This window comes from Aphelocoma coerulescens, chromosome 6 (genome assembly GCF_041296385.1).
Source record: "Aphelocoma coerulescens isolate FSJ_1873_10779 chromosome 6, UR_Acoe_1.0, whole genome shotgun sequence".
In the NCBI taxonomy this organism is placed as follows: domain Eukaryota; kingdom Metazoa; phylum Chordata; class Aves; order Passeriformes; family Corvidae; genus Aphelocoma; species Aphelocoma coerulescens.
This window is the reverse complement of record NC_091020.1, coordinates 30107504-30125141: the sequence shown is the minus strand read 5'-3', so window position 1 is coordinate 30125141 and position 17638 is coordinate 30107504. Positions and strand designations below refer to the sequence as shown.

Sequence of the window (17638 nt, the reverse complement as noted above, 5' to 3'; positions counted from 1 at the left end):
CTATTGACACCTCCTAAGACAAGGGTGTACAGGAAGGGGAGACTCCCTTTTGGTATAATCCTTTCCACTGACTGATGAGTTACTCCATATCTAGCACACAAAATTATGAACTGGGTTAAAGAGATTCTTGCAAATGCTAGGTACAAAAGCATTTTCAAGGTTTTCCTTTTTTTTTTATAAAGCTAGCCTTGAGAAGTTAATTTCTTCAGCTGTATATTGTAGAAGCAAATATATGTTCCAACTCTTTGCTCAGTGTCCCTATCAGAAAATTAAGAATCAAGGTGAGTATGTAGCTCAGGGAGTTCCTATTCATCTCTTCAAGACTAAGTTAGTCCAGTAAAGTGTTTAATTATTCACATTAAAATTGAGTTATCCTCTGCTCACATAATTAAAATTTGTTGGGATGCAAATAGATCAGTTAACCAGTCACCCACAGAAGCTCAGTAAACAAAAATGAAAAAAAGTTTAAAGGATGCACACAAAAAATAATCTGCTTCCAAGTTATCCTAGGTCATCCTGGAAAAAACTGGGTTCAATAATAGTTAATGGAACTCAGAACTGTGATGTATGGTATACTCAGATCTCTGATAAAGCATCACATTTGAAAGGACTTAATGCTTGTTTTTTATATCATTAAGAATTCATAGACAAAGACAGGCTGATTCATTAGAATTTAAGGGCCCCACAGAAAATTAATATCTAATCTTACCTGCTTCTATTATATATAATATTGGACCAAACCCTCATTTCATTCTATCCTCACAATTTCTTCACACTTCAGAAGGAAAGTTTACTGCAGAAACAGGTCACTCAAACTTTTAAGTGAATCTAGTTGATTCAATAAATTATTCTTGAATAATTTGAATTAATAGATTTTACTTATTCAGAGTATTTTGGTGCCTACCTTCTCAGGGGAGCTCAAGAAATGTGAATAACCCATAACATTAAGAAGTCTTTCTCAAACTTGATATTATAGTGCCAAACCATACCTGAACCCTCTGCTGGTGGTGCAGACTTCAGATCACTTACAAGATTCTGTGACTTCTCCAAGTTAAAATTAAAACAACAACATATTGAAGGGCTTTTGATTTTAGCTAAGATGAGGACATCGCTGTGTCACATCCTAGGTGTAAACATGTGCTAGGCAATTCTTACAGAGCATCATTCCAGCCAATACCAAGCATCAAATGAAGTTTAACTTACCCAAGCTTTTCTCAGAACACATGAAGTGATTATTTAGTGACATTCTTGATGCCTTTCAGCAGTCAGTGAGACACCACAGCTCTCCTCCAGTGTTTAAGACAAGGTTACTGGAAGAGCAAGGTATCCTCATATTTGTAACAAATTAGTCACAGGATTTACTCCAGCTGACAGGCATGAAATGGGTTTTCCATGCTAGTTTACTAATACCAGGAAAGCTCATAGCTCAGCAGCATTGTCAGACGTCAGCACTTCTGTGTTGGCTTCTAGAAATCTTTGCACTTTAATGGGGTTAATTGCTTCAGTTTTACCGGGGACCTGGTGAGGAAGCAGCAGGCAACAAAATTCTGACTCTCCATCCCTTAGAAGTTCCTGAGAATTTCCTGTCCATGAGCTTGTCCAAGCTGCCCCTGAACTCATGCACCTCTAGCACACCCAGCATCCTGTCTCAAGTACATTGTGCAAGTGTGAGGAGCATCATCTCCTTTCCTTTCTCTTCAGGTGAGCAGTGCCAGCTTCCTTTCATGGCCCCTGTTACCAGTGTGGAAGGAAAGGTACAAGTCATTTTGTATTTGCCCTCTCCATGATCCTCTTCATTTTATATATAACATTCATAACTCCATCTCTGTTCTTGGCTGACTTCTGTTTTTCTCTTATGTGCTGGGGGACATGGGAAAATGACTACTTATTCCATCAGGCTGGAGAAGGTGGAAATCTGTGTTTTGCTCTCCATTACCAAAACCAGTAAGGAAAATTCCTTCTGTCCTGAAGTTTTATCAATTAATGTGTTTTCATGAGGGATGAAGTGGCTAAATGTGGTAGAAGGTTCTTTCTGCAGCTAAAACATAGCTTTGTGCATTCTCTCCTAAAAGCTCCCTGCCTTAGCAGCATCTGTAATCATCTTACATGATGAGGTAAAGTGCATATAATATCTTAGAATTAAAAAATAGGCCTAATAGGGATAATTCAGGCAAGTTATTGTGCAGGCTGTTTATTTATGTGGTTTTTTTTCCTTTTCTCTTAATTTTAATTGCACCCACTGTCAAATCTTAATCGAGAGAATAGATTTTCTGGGCAGGGACCTACCTATCTCTGCACATTGCAGGGTGTATGATTCAGTTTTGGGCATATGAATAATGTGTGAATATTATAGATGGTAACAGTAAAATAAAGGTCACCTTTTCCAACACATCAGTTGTAACAGTTTTGAATAAAAAAAATTAAAAGTATTTTTCTACTCATTCCAATCTGCTTGGCTGCTGAAAAAGATATGAAGGGATTGTTACTCTTTATATCTGCTGTGCCTTTATTATGATCCAACTTCTAATACTTTTATTGATGCCAATCCCAATGGGATGACTCATAGAATAAAATACTTCTTAGCTAAAGAAAGAGTACCAAATGTTAAGTTCCATTTACTTTGTATTTTAATACCATCTAAACTAACAGTTGTTGCATGACTCATTTGTTACTTCCACGGAAGCCCAAGTTTTTTTCTTATTTACACCAGGTAAGATCTGAAGTTTGTATCTTAATAAAGAAAATATGTTTATTCCTGCAGTTATGTATGCCTTCATTTGCAATCAAAACAGAATTCCAGGTGAATTAGCTGGTTATCATTTTCTGTGATAAAACACTCTTGGGCTCAGTGCATATTCTGAGGACAGCATTGAATTTAAAAGTACAAAATAGGGACCTAAGGAATATGATATAAACAGAAAATTTTAAATCTCCCACAGCAAGGTGTTTAAGGCCTATGAACACTATGTGCATTGATCTAATTTTTCGGGATGTAAATTAGTAAACTACAGTGAAAAATATGAAATAAATGAAAGGAATTGTATTAATTTATACAAGCTGTTAGTTGCTATTAAATGGAAACACATAACAAAAACCCCAGATGGTTTCATATGAGACCTTTGCTGTGATATGGGGCCTGGTGTTTGTGGGTTTAATTGTTGTTTTGCAGGCACTGGTTCTGTTCCATCACATTCCCTCTAACTTCATCTGAGCACAGAAAGTTTCCATCAAGGAGCTGTAAATATCTTCTTAACTACTTGTGGTGTGGCAACACCTGTAATGCTTCCATAAAATTTTGTGTTATTTTGTGGTATTCTCTCCACCTGTGACCACAGGCTTGTGTTTATGCCTCATTTGTGTTGTGTCTGGACAGGAGGTTGGAGTTTGGAGCTGTGATTTAGAGCTTTCTTCCTCAGAAGAACTCCTGGAAATGCTGGCAGAAGGAGAAGCAGCACATGGATGGTTCCCAAAGTCTGCTCGGCGCCTCTCACTGGCTTTGCCACTCCCTGTACCAAAGGATGACTTGCACAGGGAATACTCTTTTATCATATTTGCTGATAAGAGCAAGATACAAGGCTGACTGTGAACAGGAGGGCTTCTTTATTTTGTTTTTGAGTACCGTTGTTTCTTCAGGCAGTTTGGGTTTTTAGTATACTTTGAGAATACTATCAGAATTTGAAGAATTTGTTGGCCACTACTGGAATTAAATCCAGTAGGTTGCTTTTAATGAAGCACCACCTTTGCCCTCTGCTATTTTTGGAAGGTCTTGCAAAACTCCTTTGAGGGAGGCCAGCTAATACAGGGTAGACTATGATGAAAAGTAATTAGTTTATAGCATCTTTCTGTAAATGAAGTAATGAAAAAGCTAGAGGATGTAATCCATTTATTTTACAAGCCAGTTAAATCACATTCAAAATGATTTCAGAAAAATTGAGCATTATCATTTTGATTTTAAGGCTTTTGGCCTCAAAGTTAAGGAACAGAGCTTAAAAAAAAAAAATAAAGAAAACAATCATGAGGAGCAGGGAAAGCTTTTTAAAGATCTTCCCTAAATGAGGGTTATGAGGCAGGGCTACAAAGCATGAAGTCATTTTAAGTCTAAGGAATGTGGGAGTGGGATGTTGCAACCAGCACAGCACTCAAGGTTACCACACCAATTAGACTTAATAAGTTCAACTGGAGTGTTTCACAATGTGAGTCCAACCCAGCCTCTTTTTCAGTCAGATGAAGTGATTGTCATTGTTTTCAACAAGCAAGGGTACAAGGCAGCACTGCAGTATTGATTTCAGGGTTATGTAGTGTTCCAGGGTGTATATAGCTGCATCTGACTGCATACAAATGTCTGAAAAAGTGGTCAGATTTCAGTGATATTTGAGTGATCTGTAACTGGACAGGCACTAAATGCTAAGGGTGAATGACTGGAGAGTGAGAAGCCTTAGGGCTGGTTTCTGTGTGGACTTCCTGCTTCTGAAAACCAGTTGGGTGGTTTGTGAACACATCACTTGTAGGTGATGGCAGCGTGCAGGTCTTGATTTTTCAAGGAGCTGTGCCTGTTTTGAGATTATTCAACATGTAAACTTAGGAAAAGTAATGGCTGTTTCATCACCCTTCTAAACAGCATTACAACAATGTGACTATGGACATGCTAACCCTGGATTGATTTGAGCAGTGCTGGTATGTGCAAAGGAGGCAGCACTGATTATTCTGCTCATTTGCAACATTAGCTATACACAATGTATGTAAACCTTTGAAGCAACCATCATGTGCTCTGTTACTACCAGCTAGACTACAGCTTAACTTTGTTGAGCTTAATGTAAAGCATCTAATGATCAAAGCTAGAGCTATCAACAGTTACCAGAGGTGAGAGTCAAATGACACCTGGGATGTCAAATGACAAGGGGAGCCTCAAACACTGATTTGGGATGAGAACATGCTGCCAGCCAGGCATTGGGAGCCAGGGGTTTCCAAAATCCTCGGGGTATTGGTGATGTGAGCAGCAGTCAGAGCCTGCATCAGAGGTAATAAAAAGTAAGGGGTCTGCAGGCAGCTTGCTCCACTTCCTCCAGATCTGAGCCCAGATATCAGAGCCTGGCCCAAGAAGATGCAGCATTTGGACAAGAAATCAAGTGCCATCCTCATCACTGGCAGTTTCATAGGTTCTGAGAAACCAGCTCTTTTTTCTCTGAAAAACTTCCTGCCAGCATTGAAGACACACATCAAAGGGATTGTTCTTCACGTACCTCATGTCTCTTCTTTAAGTAATAATTCTCTATTTGCTTTAAAATAGAAAATTTACCAGGTGGGGTAAGCTAATACTTTTTCTTTATTTAATTTGCAATTTATAACACAAAATTAAGGCAATATGGAAGACAAAGGCTATTACAGTCTTTTTAGTATAAATTTACCAGGTGGGGTAAGCTAATACTTTTTCTTTATTTAATTTGCAATTTATAACACAAAATTAAGGCAATATGGAAGACAAAGGCTATTACAGTCTTTTTAGTATAACATTGCTTTTATAATAATTGGAAGTGGGTTCACTGGCATGAAATCTTAAATACAGTAACATGTCACTTCAGGATTCCTTGGTTTTGCCTTTATAGATTTTCTCTGCTTTTCTCTGTTTCCCAGAAAGATTTCATATTGAAGCTTTTTTCTTATACTGCAGCAAAACTTTACAGACAGCTGAAATTTAATGATCCATATTATTATTTCTTACTCACTGTATACATGCGTGCCTTTTAACTTGCTTGCTGCACTCTGTGTGTGTGTGTCTGTATGATACACGAGTAAGACATTTACTGGGCATAATTTTTAATGCTATTGAAATAAAATCATTCAAGTGATAGAAGAGAGAATTGTTTTCAGACAAGTACAGAATCCACAGGCAGAGAGTGAGTTAGGCATGTGTTTTCAAGATTTACACAATCCTCCTCTCCATTATGTAAATGCTGATTACGGGGAGCTCTGGGTCTCAAATAGAAGCAATTACAGCCCTCCCCATCTGCAAGGAGCACTCGCAAGATTGTCATTCACAAAGGCCAAAAAGTCATGGCACGTCTGGTATCCCAAGATAAGATAAACTTATTTCTTTCATTAATGATTCCTTCCCCTACCCTAGTCATAAAGAAAAAGTACAGCAATGAACAACTTCAGGACAGTGAGCAGCAGGGGAGTAGCCTTCTCAGTTACTGAACTGGGAGAGGGAGCAAGCCCTGAGTTCTGCCTTTCTGTGCCATAAATATTCATATGCCTCAAACTGATGCAATATATACATTTAGAGAATTGATAAAAAAAGATAATATATCTCAAAAAATGATTACTTTGTAAGAAGAATCAGGGTCTCATTTTATTAGAGGGCTCCCCGAAGAGCTGAAGTGTCCTTCCACAATCAGCCAGGTGGATGTGTCGACCTTCTACCAGAAGCTCTGTCTACCCCTATTTTCAGTTGATTTGCAGAGACATTCTGGTCCCTAATTATGTCTGATGATTCATCTACTTCATCAGCCCCATGAAGGAACATTGTCTGGTTTTCAGGCTGGGGTCTGTGGCCTGACAACGCTCTCATTAAACAAGGGGTGAGACCCAACCTGCACCATCCACCTTCACGCTGCAGTCAGCTGGGATATGGAGCTGTGTGGGGCACCACCCCTCCCCAATCCTTAAAACTAAACTTAAAAAAACCCAGTCTGCATTGCATTGCTAAGCAGTTCATTGCTGCCTTAAAATAGCATAGCCTCTAAACAACGCATTAATTATCAGCTTGTCTCATTAGTTAATCCCATTAGACTGATATATGCAGGCATTTTATCAGCAGAATTGAAAGTAAATTCCTAGGAACATCACTTTTCTGGTTGCATTTCCTGTTGTACAGTAGATCAAGAGATGACTTGAAAACACTCTTGCTTTGGTGTAAGGCAAACTTGGCCTCCTCGTTTCTTGTGTTCAGATCAAAGGGCATCTGATGATGTTTTGGGGTAGGATAATGAAGTGTGTAAGATGGTAGCACTGACAACACATTTATTTTTACAACCAGTTTGCATTACTGGTGTTCCTAGGAAGCCTTGCATGAACCAGCAATGCAAACTGCCAGGCCCTGCACGAGATACTTGAAGCTAATCTTAAATTAGAGCAAGAACAACTAAGTGAGCAATTCTTCCCTCTGGAGTTTGCATTATCTCAGAGATCCACACCTGAGACAAGGTGACACTCCATGGGGCTCGGTCTGTGAGATGCTATGACTGCCACAGAAGTGTCATTTTACTGACACTGGCATGGTCAGATCAATTCACCACCTGCCTAAAGGGAAAAGACTTTAAAATATCTACTTAAAAATAAATTCCAAGTAGTTTTTATTATCATATATTAATCTCAAAACATAATCGAAGTCCTTGAAGTACTGCAACACTCCATGATGGTTTAGAAATGGTGAAAGAATATAACAGGCATATACTAATCAGAGAAAGAAACTCTTGTGAATTGAATTTTATGCCTTGGGTCTCAAAGTGTGCTTGGTTTCCTATGAAGCTACTAAGTATGATTAGAGTTGTAGAAACATCTGAACAGTGCAAGCATTTTGTTACTCAGGACAGGATCAACAACCACCTGTAGATATTTTATGCAGAAGAAAAAAGCTCAGAAGTTAATAGAGAGAGTCCTGAATTTGAGGGCAATTTTGCATACACCTTTTAACTCCCCTTTGGAGTCACTTCCATCATCCTTACTGCCAGCTGCATCCCAGCAGTACCCAGAGGCCAGAGATGAAAGGGGACAATCCTGATCCTGATGCAGGCAACAGCTGAAATGAGCAGGAGGGCTGGAGGAAGCAGAGCCTGACTGTGATGAACCAAGCAAAGTCTGAGGCAGATGACAGCAGTCACTGCTGCCTCCCCCACAGCTGTCTGGAGTTAATGGGATTCTCTAGGTAAAACCATGCTGCAGCATCCCTTAGAAGGATTTAAAGGAAGCAGAGGTGACAGCTACTCTGATATTTTTGTCCTTTCATATTTACTGTTTCATGACATTCCTTCTGTGAAATTTATTCTAGTTTATACCTGGGTTCTCATATATGAAATGTTAGAGCTGGTTGAATTTTCTTAAATTAGATGAGCTGCATCTTCCTGCTGTCCATGAGTGAGTAAAAACATGATGACTTATTTCCTTCCAGAATTCACAGTGAGAAACCACTTTTCTAGTAGAGAATCAGATACTGCTTGAAAACATCTTGGTGCTGTTCAGTGGAGTTCACATAGTACTGAAGCACCATGAGTGAAATAAAATAAAATCTGTGAGTTTTGGCAAGTGGATGGCAGTATTTGAATGCAACCATGTATCTACAATGTCAGCTGCACATTGTAAATAGAGTTTGTAAATTGTAAATAGATATAAGGGTGTATCAGTGCATTTGAGACCCTAAAGTGTATCCACACAGTTGGCATATTCCAGTATCTTCCACCAGGTAGAGTTATAATTTATGTTCCCTGAATCCTTGAAGGGTGTAAAAAGTTCTATTCACGTGCATTCAATTCCACAGGAATAAACCAGACACAGAGTAATAAGATATATAAATATATCTGATCTCCTGTATCATATTTGCTTGAATATCTTCTGAGAAGCACAAGCATTGACCACTTAGTTCAAATAATTGCATTGAGGATATAGTCAGAGAGAACTGTGTTAAAAGGATTTAACAGTAATTTAAATTTCTTACTTTTTTTAAAGTAGTCTACTGCCTAAGGTTGTTTTTCTGGAGACTTCAGCATGATTGTACTCACTACACTTTATTATCACTACTATTATTTCTTTATTTCTGTTATTTTGTTTTATAAAATAGAATGAATATACACTGATGAGTATTTTCACTGGTCTTGGCATAGTTAGAGCCAGGAGCCAGAGTTACAAGTCACATTTCTGAGTGTTACAGACAGGGATAATAGCAGATACTCATAAATATCCTCCAGTGAAAGTCACGTGGTTTTGTTTGTTTGTTTGTTTTTATTTTTTTTTATTGATGCTTTTTTCCAAAATTTTTTAATGGCTGGTTACCTCAGAGAAGTGAAGTAACATAACTCTTTGTTTAGTTTCCCAACTCTGTTGTGCTCTTTGCACCACCCCAATCCCTACTGAGCCAATAATGCCAGCCTTGGCTTGTTCACCTCTCCTGTGGTGGACATCCTCCTCCTGAGCCACTCCTAGTCCTAGAACTTGAGCCCAAGTGTGTGCTCTCACCTCCTCTCCCCTTCCTACACATCACCTGCACATGGGGTTCCTGTGTGAGTATCACAACAATGCCCTCAGCTCTTCTCAGGGAAGCTGCAGCCTCACTGCAGGTGATCCTTTGCCCTGCCTTCATCAGACTCTTGTTCTTCCTGCTGGGGCTGAAATGGGATTTTTAGCTCTTCTGTGATGCTTTGTAATCTGTCTGTGTCCTGAGACACCTGTTCACTTCCAGGTGCCATAAATAAATATGAATGCTTTTAGTGAGCTCCAATAGAGCAGTTTAGCCACTCTAATGGATGTGGGTGACTTCCAGTGACCTGCTGTAAAGTCTCTGAGCCTCCAAGGGAAATGCTGCAAGGGGGTGCTGGAACTGAGCCACCATCACAGAGGTAAATTTGAGCCATTTTGGTGATCATATAGATTTTCAAAATCTAGTGTGTTCTTCTGAGCTTTGTGATGCTCTCTAGCAGACAAATTTAAAAAACCTGTTAACATGAGCACCTGAAAGATGGTGCTGAGGATTGAGGCAGATAAGGTGAACAAACAAGGGAAAAAAATCCATAAAATAAATGATCAAAATAAGAAGACTTAGAATGAAAAAGTTGTTCTCAAGGAGTGAAAAAAGGATTAAGGATTTGAAAAAAAGAATAGAACCCATTGTTGTTGTTTTTGTACTCCTTTTTGTGTACTTAACTTGTAAGTATTAAGGAAGCAATAAGATACATCACATGTGTTTGGTTATAGAGGTACAGGCATGAATATGAGGTTAAATTGTGGGGTTTTTTTGAAAGCTCATTCTGAAAAATCTCTCAATTTCTTGATATTAGCTACCCCATTCAACTTAGTAACTTCTCCTGGGTACAGCATGTCTGGTTGAAAAAAGCAGCAGATTTTTTAAATGAGCATCACAACCATTACTGTTAATCCTTGATCACTTTCTCATGAGGAGCAAGTTCACACTACCACCTAGTGCAATTCCTGTTCCAATGCAACAGTATTATTCTGTCTGAGGCCTTTCTTATTTATGAACTCCTCTGAATAATTAATCTACCTGAGCTACTTATTGACTGTAGCATTAGCTCTATATTAATGAAAGAAACAGACATAGAACATGATGGGTTTTCTTCCTGTAAGTCCTCTGTAAATAGTACTCTGACTTCCATATTTTATCTGCTTATTTTCTCTCATGTATATAGCAATTTTAAGATAGCAGTCCTTCTGTAGCATGATAGTACATGCCTACACTCCTGCTGAATTATGCAGCTGTGGGTTTATATGAATGAACAGTGGTTGCTTTGTACAACCACCTTGTTAATATTTGAAGTGTGATTTGGAAAACGAGGGTAGATTGTCTTGATCTCATGTGCTGTGGTGTGCAAACCCCCAGTAAATCTCTAAATTCACAAGATTAGAATTCTGGTTTTAACAAAGAATATGGATTACCCAGCTAATGTTGCTAATTCCTCGTGTGCAGCTATTACTTTGGTGCTATTCTACTTCTTTTGTGAAACAATCCATTTTTTTAAATGGTATGCCCAACAGCCATCCTCAAATGATATAGGGATTATTTAAATAAAGTTCTTAAAGGCAAAATGTAATGCTGCTCCTTGCTATGACTATGTAATAATACAAATAATAATCAGATAAAAAGAATACATAAACCCATTGTCTATTTGCAAAGGATGTGGGTGTTTGCATTTTTTTTATATTGGAATATTCATTTGTCTCAATGAATTATTTTGGAGTCACAATTGGATATTATCATTTTTTGAAAGAAGTTACTGAAGTTGATGGTTTTTTTTTTATTTTTCTGTTTAATTCCCCAATCTTACTTAAATGCTCTTTAGGAAAAATATATAGAGAGTTAACTTAGTGTGCAGCAGAACTTTGTGTAATATGATTTTTCTAATATTAGCTGTAATTTTCCTTGCTTTAAAATAAAGAATATATACCCATTTCATATAAAGAAATAAAACAGATCTATTCCTAGTAGCTCCGGTTATGGACTAACTAAATTCTGAGAGAACTACGAACACTTTAATTCAATAAAAAAGTATTTTCTTTCAGATCTCCCCTTTTTTGTGTCTCTTTCATTTGAAAGTCAGATCTATAGAGACCAGAAGGATCAATCTCCCTATAAGCACATAAATAGCTGAGAAATGTCAGTAATTTGGAATTCCAGTGTGATTTGGGCAAAGGGATCTTGCCCACATGTAAAGCTAAGTGTTCAAAGCTTAAGCTACAGGCTTAAAGGGACATATTGGTGGTTGATGGATAATTCCTTGTATTTTAGTGAGACTGGAAGAGGCTCAAATATGAGCAGAAGGCAAATCAGTTTAGTAACAATTACAAGCAGTAGGATTGCAAGTACATCACTAGAAGCTGTATCACCTTTTTCTGACCAAGTGAATGCTGCTAAGAGAAACATCAGCTTTGGTGTCACAGTTTGCCCACCACACCAGCAGTGGCTCTTTCCATCATGTGGTATCTCTGATTTTGGTTTCTCTATTATGCTTCCATGGCAGGCGGGTGTGCTTGTGGACTAACCTTGGGAGCTCTAGAGGAGTGAAAAGTTGTGATTGATGGCCATAGAGCTCCAGATTAATTTTCTTTAAGATTTTGGGCTGTGGTCCCAAATACACATTTCCTGTGGACTCCTCAGAGGGATTGGTATTACAGCTATTTAGAAAGATGCAGAAAGGGCAAAGAGCTTCAATGCATTGTTTCTCTCTTGTGTTTGGAACAAAAGGTGCTAATGCATAAATTCCACTGAATTCATTAATATTTAAGGAGGAAGTTTGGCATCTATCTGGGATGATTTTTTTTAAATGATCAAACCTGGATTATTCACACCTGAAAGTCCATAAAGAAAACACATTTGGCCAAGGCACTTCACGTACACCAACAGCTTTTGAGATGAATTTTGGAGTGCTGAGGAAATTGCAGAGGCATGAAAGCTGTGAATAACTTATGAGAATTTAAAGAAGGCTTGTAGCTAACCTGATATGATCCAGCTAAAATAGTAGAGAAGGGCAGAGGATTTTGGTGATAAAGATTCAAACTATAGGAATACAGTTAATAGGCCTGATTTAACTCTTTGAGAGATTAAAGATGTAATCATACTGTGTTGGTATCATATGCTTTAACTAATAGAGAACATTCAGCAAGCACAGTGTGCTACTATTCCTCTAAAACAGCTGCCACTGTAGCACCTACAGTCTGAAACTGATGGATTAGAAAAATAATGCTAGTGAGAAATAATCCTCCAGTGAGGCTGTCTAAAACTGTTTCTTCCCAAGATGAGTGCTCAAAGGAAAGTGATGTTAGTTTTATGTATAACTTGATGTAAATATAAAATCACCATAGATAATATATGCAGATGACACAGAGGTTGAAAGCATGACAGAGATTGATGCTGAAATTGCACAGAGTAACACTGTTAGTTTGGTAAACAGAATGAACCCATGCAATTACCTGTGTTCTAATATATTCACATAGTGAATTGTACGTCTGAAAAACCCAAACTTACAACTATGGAGGGGAGGATGGTATCCTTGAAAACAGCAACTTTGAAAAGTGTTCATAGATCATCTTGAACAACTGAGTCAACACACACTTCTAATGTGATGTGTGAGGTAAACAGGATTAACGTGAATTTGTAAATCTATTCAGGAAGGCAGGGTGTAGGAGTAGGGAGGCAATTTTTTTGTTTATGTAAGCACTGATGAAGCCAGTACTAGAATATTGCTTACAAGTCAGGTGTCAAGTGTTTCTGGCAGTGGAATAAATGGAGAAGGTGTAAAAAGAAAGCCACAAAGATTATCTGAATACTGGGGGGAAAAAAGCCTTACTGTAAAGGACAGAATGAAAGCAATTTGTTAAACTCATCAAAAAGGACTCTGAAAGGTAAGTATTGATTATAGCACAGAAGTACCAACACATAGGGAATAGATTAAAAAGCTTTTTTACCTCTAAGAAGAAAATACAAGGAAAAACAAGGGCTAGAAATTACAGCAAATACATTCAAACTCTCAATTAGGTGAAGATCAAGATATCAGTTAGTCAACAGAACAGGTCTGATCCATCCTCACTCTTGGAATCTTCAAGCTGAAGCTGGTTCTTTCCAAAGGATGGGGGGGGAGGGGGTTGCCTCACCAGGTTATTGGTGTTGGACTCAGACTATGATGCCTCTTCCCTGTACACAATACAGCTCAGTATATTCCCACCCTGCATGATACTTACTTTTGCAGAGAAACAGAATGGCCTTAGAAACAATAAACACAAATAATTTAATGATAATGTGTCCAACGTCATTATGTACAAAACTGAAGAAAAAGGAAGCATGGAGCAGTAGCAAAAAGTGTTTTCTGATTATGATTATAAAATAAAAATTGTCATACAAGAAGGAAATTTTTTGTTAACATGATAAACCCACTAGATGGCACTGAAACATCCCTTTATAATTCTTCTCACTTTGACCAATAGCCTCATTATCCAAATATTTTAATCAAGGCTAAAAGGAATTATGTACCACAGTATGAAGGCTCCAAGAGACATAAAGTTCTGATATTAGAGGAGTTTTCTTTTTGTTTATTGTAAACAATATACTGTTCACTGTTTATTTTATGATTATCTGCGTTATATTTGTGCACTTAAATGTTTGGAAGCTTTGTTTAAGGGAACTTAATCAGTACCAAATCAGTACCAATTTGTATTAAATTCTCTTTAGAATATGGAGTTCTGGCTAGGCATTATTGCCTTTCTGCTAGAGTAAATTTAGTTGAATTAATAACAGCAATTCTCTGTTTGAAAGTGAAATAGAGGCTATGGGTTCCTCTCTCACTAGGACAAGGCATCAAAACTGCCTGGAATTTTATTAATACACAGTAACAGGAATTACTGTTCCAGTAAGATGCAAGAAATATTCTGTGTATTTATAACGACTCTTTTCTGGGATGTCATCTATATAATAAATTATTTACAGGTAAAATGGATCACTTTGAAGCTGTTTCTTCCAAATAAATAGATGATGCCTTTAAATACTCAAGGCATTAAGTGGGAAGAAAGGAATCAGCTCCCATTTTACATTTTCCCAGAAAATTTTAAGATCCTCAACTATTCAGGCTGACCAACTTGTGGGAGTGATCCCAGGAATGGTGAAAGTGATAAAATAAGGGAATTAGTATATAGGTCTGGTTGAAGAAATTTAAAGGGTATATACCATATATACCAAACATCTGGTGTTTTAAAATTCAAAGTGATAGATTATTATGCACTCTGATAAAATTGTAGTCAAAAAATAAAAGAAATGCAAACCTTCTGCTGATGACAATCTCATGCTGAAAACACATTCAAACCCTATACATATCACCAGGGTGACTCAAGGTGACTGTAAATGTCTGGATGTGCCCTGAGTTTGGCCCTTCAGAGAATTGGAGCTGGATTGGAACTCAGAGTCTGTAAGTGTTTTTGACAGTTTGGGCTTTAGGAGCTTTACTAGTGAGCCAAGTGAAAACTGTCCTTCTGCAGAAGAAGATATTAGTAAATATAATTGTTTTTCAGCCTAGAATACAGATGCTTTGCTACACAAAGGACTACTAACAGCAGCCTGGTATAGAATATTAAAAAATGCATGTAGAAACTTGATAAAATCAGCTCCAAAAATTCACCAACTGAACAAGCAAATAACTGCAAAAGCCATTGGGTAAGGGGCTGACAAATTCTAAGCAGAAAAGTAAGAATGATAGAAATTTGGAAGGTGGGGCTATCACTACAATATGTAAGCACTACACATCAGTGGCAATCAATAAAAGAAGCAGAGTTACTACTTGCTTAAATACTCAGTTGACAAGCAAGGTGTAAGTCATTAGACATTGAATCTGATCTTTTACCCAGTTACCACACTGTAGTGCCACATTTAACTTCAGAGCAGAGAACTGGAACTGTTTTGCTGGTCCTTTTTAGCCAGTATCTGTTTACTGCATTGTCATCCTTGAAAATGGGTGTGTAGCATAGCTGCAAAGCCTGTTGTCTTTTTCATGGAAATCAGCTGGAGTTTTTTAATAAGGCCCCTATCACCACTGACTTAGCTCAGTCAGTGGTGAAATCCTTCCTGTGTCACAAACCACTATCAAACTGAAGATGACTTGTGCTAAGCCAGCTGACTCACTCTGCACCTGAGCTGAGTTGGGATGAGGTTAAACATGGACCAGCATGACAATATAGAGAGATACCCATAGTTTCATCCAAATTCACTTGGGCTGGATGCTGTAATATCAGAGCAGAAAGCACCTGAACAGGTCCACACAGATCTTGGTGTCTAATTTTTTTAGATTAGTCAACTACTGAACTGTCAAGCTCAATGCAGGCAACCTGCCCTGGAGCTGGAGACTGTCAGTTCCCTCTGTGACTGAGGAGCCCATGAGCTGGGTCACCTGAACAAGGATCTGGGAACTCAGTTGATGCATTTGCCCCGTGTCATACATACGAAATTTTTCTCATTAACTCATTCTGTCCTTTAGTTACAGGTACTTTTTTTAATGAGGTTTTTTTTCCTTTCTGTTGTTCATTTTATGACATTATTTTGGCACTATCTGCAGCTCAATCATATTAATGTCAACCAATTAGGGATAATTTGTGTGGGCACTGTTGCATTAGCTATCTGTAATTTCATTCTGTGGTCAGGTTTTGAAGTGGTTTTCTTGTTAGTCTTTGAAATGTTCATAATAAACTGTTCATAATAATGAATAAAGTAACATGAAAATGTGGTAGCTTAAATCATTCTTATAAGATACAAAATAATTGCATTTTAATTCCTTTTATTTGTATGGTGTTTTCCCCCCTCATTGTAGCTGCTCCTTGCTTCAAGAATAGCTACAACTCTGGATAAATAACATCAGGTCATGGGGGCAGTTTTTACACAGTTAAGCCATATGGTTTGTGTTCCATGTCCTGGCTTGTTGGGAATGCAAGTTCTTGAGTATTCTGTTCCTCAGCATGGCCTCTGACCATGATTTTGTCATTCTGTATCCCAGTTTCTTTGGCTCCTGACCTCCACTTGTCCTTGCTATACTTCCAAACTCTTAAGGCTGTGATCTTGTAGATTCAGGGTTCAACTGACTCCTCCTTAGGGCCTCTGTACTCAGTCCTTACTCACTGTCAAGAATGAGATCACCCTGGCTGGAAAACTCTTTTTGAAATTCCAATGATTTTTTCCAAGCACTCTCATGTCCGTAGCCTGAACTGATTATTTTCCTGTTCTCCTTTTTCAAATAGATCCTGGATTTTCCTTTGCAGTAACCTGCTTGCATTAGGCTGGGAAGGGCCTTTTACAAAGCATGGCTGGGAGCTGGGACCTGGTGATAAAATCGGGCTGCCCAGCTGTGTCTCAGGTGTGTGGTCACAGGAGCAGAGAGGCACTGTGGTGCCACTGGAAGCTGGAGGTGAAAGTGCATTTAACAAGTCTTTTGTAGAGGAGGTAGGACGTGATGCTTGTCAGAGCTCTTAATATGCAAGGCAGTAATCTAAAGTATTTCTCTGTCTCTCTTCACAAATGAGAGACTTTATCTGCTAATCCTATGAGGCAACTGTTCCCAGGTCCAACATAGAAGCACAGCTAGTTTTCCCAAAGCCTTTTTTTCTCTCCTCTAGAATAATAACATTTTGCTTGGACTATCTTCTTCTTTGTCACTAACTTTTTCAAGTATTTCTTTGTCTGTAATTCATCTCTTTTTTGGCCATAAAAAGGGACAACTACATCCATATAATATACAACCTGCACTTAAAAAGATATTTTTATTATGTCATCTCTGAAACAATTCCTTTATTCGTAATAACTCCATGTGTTTTCATGGCAACCTGGCAATTCTTCTTTTTTTTTGTATTTATTAAACATAACAAAAGATTTGGTTCTTTTTCACTCATTATTTAAAAGATTACTCATACTCAGTTTGAGAATTTAAAAAAAATCCACAGAACACAAATTTTTGTTTAATTTTTAGTTTGAGTCTTAAAACCAGAAGTACTGTATTTGCCCAAAATTATGTTAGTCCTAAGACAGTGGTGATGAATGTATTTTTATACTTGGAGAAATTAGTATGTCTTGCATTCACCCTGCAACAACTGGGTTAGTCTGGCATACTTTTTTCCAGAGCTGTTGAGGGATTTGTTTAGGCCAATAGGATTTGTATTGATTTCTGTTTTGCTTTTCTTTTTGGTGATCTTTATTCTTGTGGTTTTCTCTTCTATTGATTCTGAAAGCTTCAGCCATTTGGATTATTACAAATGTTGCTATATTTATGCTGTAATTCTACTACAATAATCAAGAAGTCAGACTTTCACAGACTTTCATGCACACACCCAACACAAAAAGATGCAAATAGGCAAAACTGAACTTTCAACTGTTTTGCTGGAATCTGAA

At 37.8% G+C, this 17638-nt stretch overlaps 1 long non-coding RNA gene across 3 annotated transcripts in view; it reads left to right on the top strand.

The window, feature by feature from the left end:
* Positions 1–9508: 9508 nt before the first annotated feature.
* Positions 9509–17638, top strand: part of LOC138112871 (uncharacterized) — a 45735-nt gene continuing 37605 nt past the window's right edge. For all 3 annotated transcript variants that reach the window (XR_011151885.1, XR_011151886.1, XR_011151887.1), the window contains exon 1: positions 9509–9608. This is a non-coding gene — a long non-coding RNA (uncharacterized lncRNA). The remainder of the gene's footprint in view (positions 9609–17638) is intronic.